General features: G+C 46.8%; 1 long non-coding RNA gene across 1 annotated transcript; it reads left to right on the forward strand.

Annotated features, from left to right (window-relative positions):
- The first annotated feature begins 496 nt into the window (after window positions 1-496).
- On the forward strand, window positions 497-9,596 carry LOC144142670 (uncharacterized). Its single transcript, XR_013317025.1, has 3 exons — window positions 497-664; window positions 3,947-5,189; window positions 6,938-9,596. It is a non-coding gene; the product is annotated as an uncharacterized LOC144142670 (long non-coding RNA).
- The last annotated feature ends 3,478 nt before the right edge of the window (window positions 9,597-13,074 follow it).

A 13,074-nucleotide genomic window follows, 5' to 3' on the forward strand; every position in this document is an offset into this window, starting at 1 on the left:
ACTCGTCTCGCCAAGACGAGAAATAAAGGTTTTTCAATTTAATTAAAATACTGTTAAAAATTTCAGCCCGGGTTAACAAAAATAGTGGACGACTCAGAAAGCTGGCCACGCGCAGTCAGCGTTTGTGCCACGTGTAGAAATGTTGGGCAGCCCCGTCAATAACAACAATAAAATGAACTGCTGTAACTGCTTTGCCGTTCTGTCGCTGTGCTGCATTGACACTGTGCTGTTTTGTCGATGCGTTCTTCTGTCGCGTGCGCTTTTGACACCGTGCTCTTCTGTCGCGTGCTGTTTTGCCGCGTGAAACTTTGACGTTGCGCTGTTACGTCAGTGCTTTTCCGTGGCATGACGTTTTGTCGCAGGCTGTTTTGACGCCGCCCCACAATGGGTGTGAGCATAATCTGCATGCGTCAGGCCTGACTTACAGATATACCGGAGCTCCAGGGCGCGTTACCCGCCGCGCGGACGGACGTTGCTTCAAGCGGAAGTCGTCGCTTGAAGAGAAGATGACGGGCGCGGGGATTCGGAAATGGAGTGTCTCAATTCGCTCTCGCAAAAAAGCAATAAAACGACACGTCCCGACCAGAAGAGCAGCAGACATTCCAAGTGTGCACAATCGTGCGCGAAGTTCCACGCGGGAACTCGGCAGAACAGGCGAACTGAGGTCAGTGTGCCTGCCTCGAATCGTTCTGTGTGACCTAATGTCTGGGGAGAGAACAATCCAGTAGTGAATGTGCCGAATCCTGACCGCCATTGTAAATGAGAAGGACCAAAGATCGGCGTGGCTGCTGAGAGTTTTTTGTAGGGTCCTTGGGCCTGAAGTGATTGGGCTTAAATATGTCCGCCTGCCGCGTTTTTCTCTTTGAATGTCCGGCAGTTATGTAATTCTTGTTCCTGCTCATGGTATGAGTCCGCGTTGTTTTTTTTCTCAAGTTATAATTGTAGTTTCGCAGTTAGGCCTGTAACACGACGGAGCTGGAGTTTTGTCGGGCACAGATCCATGTCCTGAGCGGCGGAACTGTTGTTTGAAAGGAGGGGATCTCGTCGAAAGCACATAGTTTCGGAAGTGCTCGTCTAACTTTTTGTGTGGGGGTCAAGCTAGCCCATTGTTCCTTTTTGATGGACCTGAATAAGAATTAAGTTTTCAACGCTAGTTCTGGCTTCTTCAACGCCCTCCCCTATGCTTGCCAAGTGTGCTTCACATTGTCGACATTCCCTTTGAAAACTGCTTTCATGATGTTTGTCTTGGCGAAATGAACGCATTCCGAGTGGAGTAGTTAGTATATCCTTGCGTCTTTTCATTACACAAATATTTGCGAGTTAGCGCCGTGTCGTCTCGCTCTTTGTCTTCGTCCGGGTGCTGTGAGCGTGGTGAACACCAAGATGAACGCTAATATTTATGAACGCTGTCCCACCATAGTATCTTACGCATGTTACAATTAAAAGCTGCCACAGTTCGTGAATACAAATTCTGTCAAATGACAGCGGGGCATTTCTGCCGTTTTTGTATCAATCTCCTTCTCTGTCACTCAAGTTTTGGGCTGGATGATGATGAGAATATATTGATGATCGGCGTCATAACTCGCCCAAGTTTTCCAACGAATAGATGTCCATTTAGCCCACGCTGGATCGGCGTAAAAATTTATTTTCCTCAAGTAGCAAATTTTCTACGAAGTCTGTAAAGTACTTTCCATCTGAATTGAAGCAGGAGAAACATAATCGCGCCCACAGATGTAACCTTATAACTAGGTGCTTTGACGCTAAGCTAGTTTTTTCCGCTGCAGTTCTTTTGCGGCCCATTGTTTTCCCGGTGCTCTTGTGTGGTTATCCCTATTCTGGGCATCACAGAAAGTGTGTCCGGTTTTCGGCCAGTCTATGGCCGCTCCCTGGCATGTCCGGCCAGCACCAATATACTCGCAGCCACTGATTGTACGTTGAGCAGCCAACATTCGGCCACCAGCACTTCGGTATTTCTCCGGCCGCCCGCGTCCATACACGCAACGGCACAACCGGTTTCCAGATAGTCAGTGTACTTTCGGAGACCGATGTTCAGAAAAAGAACGTCCGACGTACGGCCCCAGGACACGCGCTTTTTCTTCAGGAAGCGGTGTTCAGCCGAATCACGGCAAACGACCGGCTACAGAGGATTCGTATTCTGGTGGCAGCTGCGGTTCGGAAAGAGAACGGCCGAAGTGCGGCCCCCGTGCATTTGCTTTTCGCATATGGTGAACAGCAAGCGTCCGACGGAAGAATAATGTTGTTCTTCGGGTCACGGGTGTTATAAAGGAGATCGGCCGACATACGGCCGCAGAGCGTACATTTTTTGTACGGCCAGCGGTCTTAAGCAGAATGACGGCAAGCGACCGGCAGCACAGTATTTGGCAACCAGTGTTGATAAGGTGATCAGCCGAAGTATAGTTTCAGGTTATCCGTCAGGTTATCCTCGGTGATCGGTTGTCAGCAGAAGAACGGCAAGTACGGTAGGTCGTGTGCCCTAAGGAGCACATGGTAAAACAACTAACAAAGAAGTACAGGGAGATATAGACTGGGCGTCGTTTGAACTTTGAGAAGCTTAGAGTAAAATATCCCTTGAGAGGAGGATGAGAGCAATGGATAAACGTAGGTGAACAGCTAAAGTTTTAGGTGCGGAGTATACCTTAGGGCCGCACAATGTCCGTCCGCGTCCGTGGGCATAGCAATTAAAATCGTAAAAAATCACAGAGGCACCGGTAGACCAGACAGAGTTACTGTCAGTCGTCTCACCCATTGGGCTACGACCATCAGTTAGTACCCGAGAGTAAAACGGCTTACTCCCCTCGCCTGTAATGGTGCAGAGTGCGTTAGGACCTCCCAATCTCCGTTCGCCTCCATCCGTGCGCACACCACCATCAGGCAAAAATCAGGCGAAATTCGACTGGAGCCGTGAATTGGTTTCATTTAAGGAATAATCAAAGTGCAACTCACTGCTCAAACTGAATAACGCTCGGGGCGAAAATCGGGTGTCACTCAGGGCGCAACTTGGATGTCATTTCGAGTTCCCAAGCACCGCACTCTCGCCATCATATACGGAATGGATGATGGCGAGGGATGATGGCATGGGATTATGCTGCCATTTTTGTTGGCGGACACGCAGTGGTTAAGAAAGACTAGACGGCTAATTATGAAATACAGAAAGAACAGCGGAGGTTCAAAATCAGCCAAGGTAACCGGAAAAAAAGCAAGGCAGGTAGAAACGAATAAATGGAACGAAAAAATGGAAGCTAAAACGTCGTTAGAAATGTACATGGCAGAGAAATTGGATATCACAAAGGAAAATTTCTGCGGTAAATCCAAGGGCAGTGCTTTGCTTTTTAAGGCTAGAGAGGTTTCTTGAGAACTAAGAGTTTTGTTGGGAAGCATACAGAAAATGATGGGTATGCGTGGTTTGCGGAATAGAAACTGAAAATGTGCTGCACATAGTATAGAATGTGAGCGTGTGTGTCCAAATCTACATGAGGGAAATATTCGGCTTCAAGAAGCCAGCCGTAGGATTTAAGGGTAAAACAGAGGAAGGCAATTTCAAGGATGTCGAAAGACTAAAAGAAGATTAGAATAATGTTGGACGAAAAGAAGACAGGGGAATAATGCCTAGGACAGCGACCATTCGGTATCAGAAAAGAAAGTATTTTGTACTTGCCATCGGGCACCGCGAGAATTAAACGAAACTACAAAACAGAGATAGTTTTTCTGGGTAAGATGACACGTTATCTCCCCGTTTCAATGAGGATGCCACTATCAATCAATCAATAAATCAATCAATCAATCAATCAATCAATCAATCAATCAATCAATCAATCAATCAATCAATCAATCAATGGACCAATGTTTATGAGTGAAAACCTGGTCCCCAAACCCGCGTGCTTATTCTGACTAAACTTCCACAACATTTTTTCACATTTTTTTAAAGCACCTGCACAGATGACCACGGTTGAAGAATGGTGGAAGGAGGAATGGCCAAACCTCAAAGAGCAGCCAGAGTGCTCCGCTTCATCGGACAGCTGCTGGATATGCGACGAGCTTGTAAAGTGGAATGTTGCTCTCACTAATTTCGCCATCCGCCTCTCCGAATCGTCACTCGGAAAGATGTGCCTGACTATTGATGTGACGGTGCCTGCAACTGACCTGCAGCAGCTTGAAGACACAGCCGCTATTACTGTGTGGTTACTGAAGAAGCATCGTTGTATCGAAACACTCCAAATTGGTCGGCTGAACAATCAGGACCAAGTGTCGATGCAGCAACGTCAAAGCGGGTCATTTGGAAACGTAACTGTGCCCGAACCTGTTGCCGAGTTGAAGTCCAGTCTGCGTCACATCTCCATTGAAGGCCACGCCCCCGAAAACTGGGCTTCTCTTCTCGACGCCATCGGCCCCATAGAAAACCTCGAAAGCCTTACGCTGCTAGATATCCATGCCAGCCCTACCTCGGTTAAAAAGTTAGCTGAGCTGTTGGCAGCCAATGGGGAATCCGTCAGTAAAGTTTATGTGGAGGGCTTCATGTGCAGTGACTACGGTGGCGGTGGCATTGCTGCACTCATGGACGCCACCGCGAGATGCCTAAACATTGAAGAAGATGCACATGACTCTGATGTGCTCATGGAAGGTATCGCAAAATGCCGAAATTTGATGGAATTAGTTTATCGTGAAGAATTAGGAACAAACGGGCTACGAAGCCTTGAAGACTTCTTGAGATCGAATAGGACATTGAGGATATTTTGGCTCCCGCCTAAGGAGAAAGCACTGTTTGCGTTCTGCCACTTCATGAGCGAAAACAGAACACTAACCGAACTGGAATTGTCGTGTAAAGACTGCGATGAAGGTGTTATCAACGTCCTCCTGAGGGCTCTTCAAAACCACAGCACTTTGGAACGCCTGACAATCCACGGCGGATTACAGAACTCGAATCAGTTGCTGCTGAATTCACTGATCTCAAAAAACAAAAGCATTCGTTCACTAACTATTCGGGATGCCATCATCTACTTCGCCTTTGGAAAACTGATTGCCAATGGACTATCGAAAAACAAGACGCTAGAGTGCCTGGACATTTCCGACTGCTATGTGGATTTTCAGTCAGTCCTGACTTTATGCGACGCACTGACAACAAACATGTGCTCAGTGAAATTTGGCTGTTTGGAGCCACCGCCAATAAACAGGTAAGAAAGCTCTCATATGGGTTTGCCCATTTCGCTCAGCATGTGCCCAGCCAAGTACATGTTCAGCATGTACTTGGTGGTTGTAGTTTGCGACAGAAAAAGAAAGGAAATGCTCTCGGGATATTTGAGCTCGGCAGGGAGCTCACCTGCATACAACCCAGTGCAGGGGAAGAGGAGTAGAGGGGGAGTGGTAGGATAAAGCAGAGAGAGAGAGAGATAAAGGTATAAAGAGAGCTGTCAGTCCTCGAAAGCTGTCAGTACGGGCAAATCAGTCAGTCACTGCACTCCGGGCTACAGCCGCTGCGTGAGGCAGGTTGTCTCCAGGTAATGGAGCAGATGGGCGAAGACTTCCGGTGGGGTTGCCGCAGGCCCCCTCACCATTACGCGTATTTCGTGATAGATCGTGTCCATATTAAAAAAACGTTGTTTCATGCATAGTAATAGATTGGTGGCCATGTATAATGTAAACCTCGAGGAAAACATGCTCGCGCTGTCTAACGAAATATCGGCAAGTGCTTGCTGCGGAGCCATTCGGGCTCGTACTTTTATAAATAAATGCACTAGTAGAAGAATAGGTTGGTGCGTTAGCCTAGAATCGGCCTGTCATGATTAACATACTTGCGTTAAATGTTGTCATCTTGGCTTGGATACCAGGAAGTAGCTAGAATATCCCCCACTGCTTTGTTACTTCGCCGCGTAGAACAGGAAATGACCGGCGCACCAGAACAACCCACTCGACCTGAACAGGTACTGGGCGACTCTGAAAGATACCAGGTAGACGCTGGCCACAAAACTGCACGAGGAGAACCTGTACGGACGCGTGCAACGGGAGTGGAGTGACAAGACGCTTCGCTGCGCGTCCGACCCATCGACTTGCAACAGCGCCTTATGACTTTTTTGTGGACGTTATTTTCTGCGTTGTGTGACATTTAAATGAGCTGTGTCAAAGTAGCATAAAGTTTTTCAATGTCACAAACTGTGACGCAAAGAATAAACCATCTGCGATAATTCCTGTTATATTTTTAATGACGGTAGTCTTCTTTGGGTTAGGGAAGAGAGAAAATTTTGTTTTGAGGTGCAGCTTTTCCACTCATCCCAGTTCTTTCAGTAGTAATGACTCTGCAGTTATTCAGCGCAATGCAAAATATTTCCGCACGGTTAATGGTGGAGGTGAAAGCTTGATTTGTTCGCAGATTTTAAGCTTAGAATGAAGATCGACCACGCTCCAGCGCAATGAAACTATCCCATGGAAATGTGTATGGAGAAAGAATTTCGGCAGTGAACTGCGGGAAGAATTTCGGATACCGAAAAGTATTTTTAGGGTGTTTTGTTCCGGTCAAGGTCGACTTCTTGCAGAATACGAAACACCGTTTTCCTGCGCCAGTTTAGTGGGTTCCCAAAAGGGCGGGGCTTTGAGAGACAAAGCTGGGGATGATATCTATATATGTCCCTAATTTCAGCGGGAAATCGTGCAGGTTTGCCTGCTGGATCGCTACCCTGAGTGTTGACCAGTTAATGACCTACCTACCCATGGGTACCCAAGGAGTCACGTGATCCCAAATTACTAGTGAGCCACTGGTTACCTACACAAGGCTGACGTATGGTTGAAGTTGAATCAATATTATACGCAGTCAAAGGCAGAAAACGGTCTAATTAAAACAGTTTAATGTTAATCTTTTCGTGTAAAAACGTACAGCAGTTCCATTCTAGTGAACATTGTGCTAACAGGAATGCATTTTCTTTTTCAGACCAGTGACCGAGAACCACCCATTTTACCTGAACAGGTACTGGGCGACTCTGAAAGATACTAGGCAGATGCTGGCCACAAAACTGCGTGAGGAGAACTTGTACGGACGCGTGCATCTTGAGTGGAGTGACTACGACGCTTCGGGCCTCGCTTCTTCTCTGCGTTTCCAACCCATCGATTTGGAACTCGATACTGCGAAGCTGACCGAGGAAAGTTTCGCGTCTGTGTGCACGGCACTGGCTTCAAGTTTCCTGGTCCGCAGCCTGACAGTTCGCCTTTCGAAAGGAAAGTCCGAATACGCGAAAGCCCTGTCTGATGCGCTCAGAGAAAATGTATCCCTGAAAATCGTGAAACTGATTGAGGATTGTGAGTGTTCCGGTATTGCGTCGAAAGTAGCGCAAGGTCTGCAGTACAACACGACCGTGACTTGTCTAGGAATTGAATGCCGTAATATCAGACTTCATGATGCAGAACGTTTAAGGGATGTCATTGTAAAAAGTAGATCTCTGAATGACATCGACATCTCAGTGATGCGTACTCCAGTGAGCCCTGAATGCATTGCAATTCTCTCTGAGGGAGTGGCTCAGAATACGTTTATTACCTCCTTCGCCATAAACAATGTCCACGAGGACGCTGACCAGACACAAATCCACTTCACACTAATGGGGAACAGTGTGTGTCTTAACCGCGCTGTTCGCTTTGTACTGCAGCAAAACACTGAAAAGCAGTGTGCCGAAGCGTTCAAGCTTTTCCAAGCTCAGACGTCTCTGATTGAGCGTGTGAAGGAAGAGTCGGGCAAGTCTGACAGTGAAGCGAAAGTTGCCGTCACGTCAGCTGCAGGTGAAGCGGGCACGTGCGGTGTGGATCACGAGGAGAAGTTCATTCCGTGCGCGGCGGGAGTCGTGTACGAAGTGCCCTTACTCTGCGGTCGCTCGTACATTGGTCAGACAGGGCGATGTGTAAACGAGAGGTTGAGACAACACAAGCAGGAAAATAAACTGAGACTGCACTCTTGCCGGAAGGATTACATTTGGGATGATTGTGAGCCGCAATTTGCGAACACTAAAATCCTCGCTAAGCACATAGATAAGCTGACTAGAGAAACTATTGAGGCTTATCATATCGTAAAAAATGGCAAGAATTGCATTTCCTCGATTTTTCCAGGTACGTACCAGTTACGGCGTCGGGGTACACCATTGAAGCGAAAGTATTTGAAGAGAAAAGGTGTTTAAGCATTTAGTCCCGCACTCCAGCGTTACTAGAAAAAAATGCCAAGAAAAAAATACGCAACGCACGTGATACGTGATTGTGCGCTTCGTTAAACGCACGAGAGATATATATATATATATATTTGATAGAGAGAGAGAGAGAGCAGAATTTATTGTCATCCCTTTTAAGACGAATCCACCATGCGAAAATGTCGGGTATCTTCGTCCCTTCAGACGGCGGTCAAGAATCCTTGGTCCCTGGCGGCGTCCTTTGCCAGTTGTATGACAGCAGCTTGTATCTAGGGAAGAGTGCTGAGCAATGCGGCCTCCCACTGCTCACTAGTTCTTATATGTATTGCTTGTTAAAAGGCCTGTGGTTTGTCTGGGGCATTGGCATACCAGATGTTGTAGTGCGGCTGCTGCAATGTAGCACCACTTGCATCTGTCCGTGTACTCATATGCGTGTACCTATCCGGACAGCTGCGGTGACACAGGGCGGGGTGAGGGGCAACCTGCGCCTAGCAACTGTTGGCCCATTGTTTAGCGCAGTGTGGACAGCAGTAAGACCACCATGCGTCGGCAATGCTTGCGTCTGCGCTTGCGCAACGTGAGCAGCTCGCCAAATATACTAGTAAAGCATACCGAGCTCACGTGAGCGTGTGCCTTGTGAGGAGCGCCCGGCTTCGGCAGTTTGACCTTCGAGAAAACTCTGGCCAGCGTTCGTCGCTTGATCTCGCGTGCTCTTCTACTCGCTATAGTTCACGCGCGTTCGGGCGTGAACTGGGGGGCGCATACGCCGAGTTCGCGCTACAGACGCCGAGCTCGCGAAGCCGTTTGCCGTGGGCTCTAGCGTGTGCTAACACCATCCACCTTTGCGGGGATGCGAAAGCCTGCGGACATAACAATCCGGGCCAGAAAATTATGGAGAACTTTCAGTGTCGAATTCAGAAATCTATGTGAGATGTAAAATCCGGATCGGTGACGAAGGGGAAGGGGACCCCAGTCTTCTGTTTTTCCAGCCTTGCAGCTGCGCCTATTTTTGTTCCAGTGTGCGCGACGTGCACTACTTGATATCCATAGTTTCTGTTTACTTGTGATTTTTTTGGAACTGTATTCTGCGTTAACACGTGCGCGGATACTCCGTATATATGTTTTCATAAAAATTCAGTCGAGAGCCAGAATTCGTGGCTTTACCTTCTACCAAATTGTACTTCATGCTGGTGTTTTTGCGATGTACAAGATCAACAATTTGGAATGCCTTAATTAAAATCCGTCTAAGCCACTTATTAAGGTCTCGCATGTCATTGTGCATTGATTTTACTCATCGGGCTGAGCGCTACGTGATTGCATGCTCGCCATAAAAATTGTATGCATATTTTTTGCAAGATGCTTAAAATCAGTGCTCGTGTGTATATATTGGTATTCATGCTTGCGTACATGTTTGAAAATGAATAAACGTGTTCTGTCTTCATAATGTTGCACAGATGGTGTTTTATTTACTTTTGAATAGCATATTGCAAAGCTGAGTATTAAGATTCAAATAAATGGAACGTTGTAAAAATGAGGCCCCACAGAGATATAGAAACTCCAAAGAAGGAGATGAGCGCTGTGTATGTGTATTATGGTGTCCACTTCACAAGTTTTTTCTCAACCATGCCTTTACTCATCGATGACGGAAAACATCCGCGTTACCCAAGTATCATTTCACTGCAGTCACTTTGACAGCTGCGTGAATACCGGACTGCTGAAACTGTCTGAAAATTTGTTTTTTCCCATGGTGCCCTTAGTTCCATTTCAAAACGAAATTGACAAGTCACCTAATCAGGGCAATCACATTTTCAAATAGCAACGATTGTCCGTGTCACACGCACGCACGGACGCACGCATGCCCGCACACACACATACGTGTGTGGGTGTGCGGGACTGCGCTCGTTTTTTTGATGATTTAAATGTAACCTGGCAAGCCCTCGTGTTCTTGAAGTTAGCCATCAGAACCCGCATGAGGTTTGCCGGCCATTATGTCATTCATTAACAAATTAGCCTTTGCAGGGTAGAGGAACGGCAGCCAGCCGAAGCATATTGAATCAGTGGAAGTTCAACATGTAAGAGATGACGGTTTTTATACCAGCCTGGCAGAACAAAGGGGCCACATGCATTCTGATCCACAGGAATTCCCGTTTCAGATGTCCGCAGCGTTGAGGGCAGCCAGCTACCGAAAGACGTGGTTCGCGGATACAAACTGGCGAAATTAGTGTGTAGAATAGTAGAACATGATTACTAGCTTAAGAGGACATGGGCACACCAATGGGATAGAAAACGATGCAAAATAAACTTGAACTGATATCATCAGTTCAAGTTTATCAGTTTATCAGGTCAACACGCAAACACAAAGCACACAGTCAACACGTGCGCACTAGAAACACGTTATCACTGCACAAAATAAGCACCCTTCGCCAGTTTAGAATGGCTAGGAAGCAGCTATATTTGCCCAAGTGTGGTGCTCTGAAATCCCCTTAACTCTTCGGAATAAACTGAACACCTCGAGGGGCCATAAAGACAAAATACAAGTTCGGTTGGGTAAAAAGAGTGCTTTGTCGCGAAAATAATAATAATACAATTCTATCGAAATTTCAAACAAATAATAGAGACGTTTAGAAAAACAGATGAAGCCCCAGAGACTCATCTGCACTTTTTGGCATTTTTTGTGACGTCACAAAATCGTTTTTGTGCGATTGTGAACTACCGACCAAAGCGACCGCCAAGACACGTGACTGGCAAATTGTTCTGATGCCACTGGAATGCTTACGTGTAGACAACACACCGATAATGACGTTTTTATTGCTGGTCCAGATTACGTCCCTGTAGACGCGAAGTGAGAAAGTATTGAATATTTCTTGCATCTTCTTGGTTAGGATAACGTCTTAGCCATTATGGAAGCCTTCATCTGTTATCATCGAAAACGGAAACGTTGAATTCCCTTGAAGAGTGTTTATAATCAACTACCTGGGCGCTACACTTCAAGGGGAACGTGAGGTCATGTGACCACGTAGCACATGCCTCCGCAAGGAGAAAAATTTCTTAACATGTTATGGGCAGTCACAAACACGCGATATGATCTCGAGTAACACACCCTTCTCCGACAGGGGGATGCGCTCATGATATCTAAAATAAGGTACTACATTGCAGCACTTTCGCCCGAACACTGCGAAATATAGATAACGCTTTGATGAGGAATGAACGAGGAGTACGCTAGAGATAACGATCAACACCAGCGCAAAGAGGCTTCTTGTAAAAGTGACACCCAGTACCCTGCAAAAACGGTTGCCCTTGTTAGGTATAACCAGAACCTCCGACTCTAAGCAACAACCCCGCAATTTTGTGTACAAAACCAAGTAGCGAATCATGAACATGGAATGTTTTAGCCACACACAGCCAACTTTGTGAATGTTGCACCTACACGAAGCATTGCCAATGCATTTCCAATGAAGCAAAGTCAAACGAAGCATTCGAGCCTCATGTCCAGCTAGACAAGCCGGAAATGATTACCGATTCAACATGCACGTATACACACACGCGCACTGCTCATTTACGGATACATCAGCAAGCAAAGCGGATGGTGACCTCAAGACATAATTGTGGTAAAAGCAATGCGTCCCTCTATGGAACCCGGCTAGGTTGAACCCTCAGCAATCTCTTCGGCCAATGCGCACGCACGCAGCCCCATCAAACACACACACGTATATGCAGACAAAAGAATTGACTGTCCCGAACTCTTAAGCTCCCCCTTTTCCCTCCCCCCTTTTCACCAAATAAAGTTTACTACTACTACTACTAAGCAAGTAACAGCCTCAACTCACAGAAGCAGCGGCCATAAATACACGGATAAACTAGACATTACCACAGCAGTGTGTACCTGGGCAAGAAGGGATGGCAGGTAAAAAAAAAGCTAATCATCACTCCCGAGAAACTGAAGCCCTGGCTGTTGCTCACCCTATACTGAAACAGACACCAACTGTCCCGATAGCACTTAAATTGGACGACTATTCCAAAAGAAAAAAAGAACTCCCACAGCTTCCCGATACGCCCGCATGGCACACAAGCTCAGACAAAGATACTCCAACAAGTCTGCACCAAATACACGGATATCCTGAGTCATCGCCCCTTTCTTGCTTAACAAGTGATGTCACACTAGGCCGAGATGGCATTGTATGCAATGAACAGTTACGCACCCTACTACGAACAACCCACACAGAATGGCTGCCGGAACAAGCTACAACGAAGTGCAAAATCAAGTGGTGGCTGACCTCAGGGTACAAAAGGAACACTAAAGGCTGAGTAACCTTTTGTTTCACCGGAAAGATCGAGGGTTCCATAACCGTCTGTCGTGTACAGCTTGAAGAGCTGCTAGATTTGTTTATAGTAAGTGCTGTTGTCGGGGGTTAACGATGTTTGTCCCTTAGGATGTTTTGCGTTTTGCGTACTTGTTAGTACTTTTTTGTAGTTCCATTGTCGAGGTTTAAACAAGTGTTTGCCTCTAGAGTGTTTCGCGTGTCGCGTACAGCTGTCTGAGTTATAAGTGCGAGGTCGGAAGTTAAGGCGTAGGCCACGGCGGATCGAGTGTCGTCATAGTGGCCACCTTGTGTATTTGATTTTCCTTTGTTGTGTTACTATCTGGCTAGCGCCGTGCTCTAGCCTCCCAGCGCGCGCGTGCGCTTAGTGTACGGCAGATTAGTACCTGCGCGCACAAGGCCGATGGCAGTGTGAAGGCTTTTTTTTTCTTGTGTCGGGCGGTGCCCTGTAATCTTTTTTGTTTGTGCAGTAAATCTGTATAGTTCAAAACGTAGTCGAGCATCTCCGTTGTGAATTTATTCACCCCAGCAATCTCGGCACACGTGAAAACTCACGGGTCGGCCACCCTGCTAAAATATAA

The sequence above is a fragment of the Haemaphysalis longicornis genome, unplaced genomic scaffold (assembly GCF_048455015.1).
Source record: "Haemaphysalis longicornis isolate Haplotype H1 unplaced genomic scaffold, Haemaphysalis longicornis Haplotype H1 scaffold_6, whole genome shotgun sequence".
Classification (NCBI taxonomy): Eukaryota; Metazoa; Arthropoda; class Arachnida; order Ixodida; family Ixodidae; genus Haemaphysalis; species Haemaphysalis longicornis.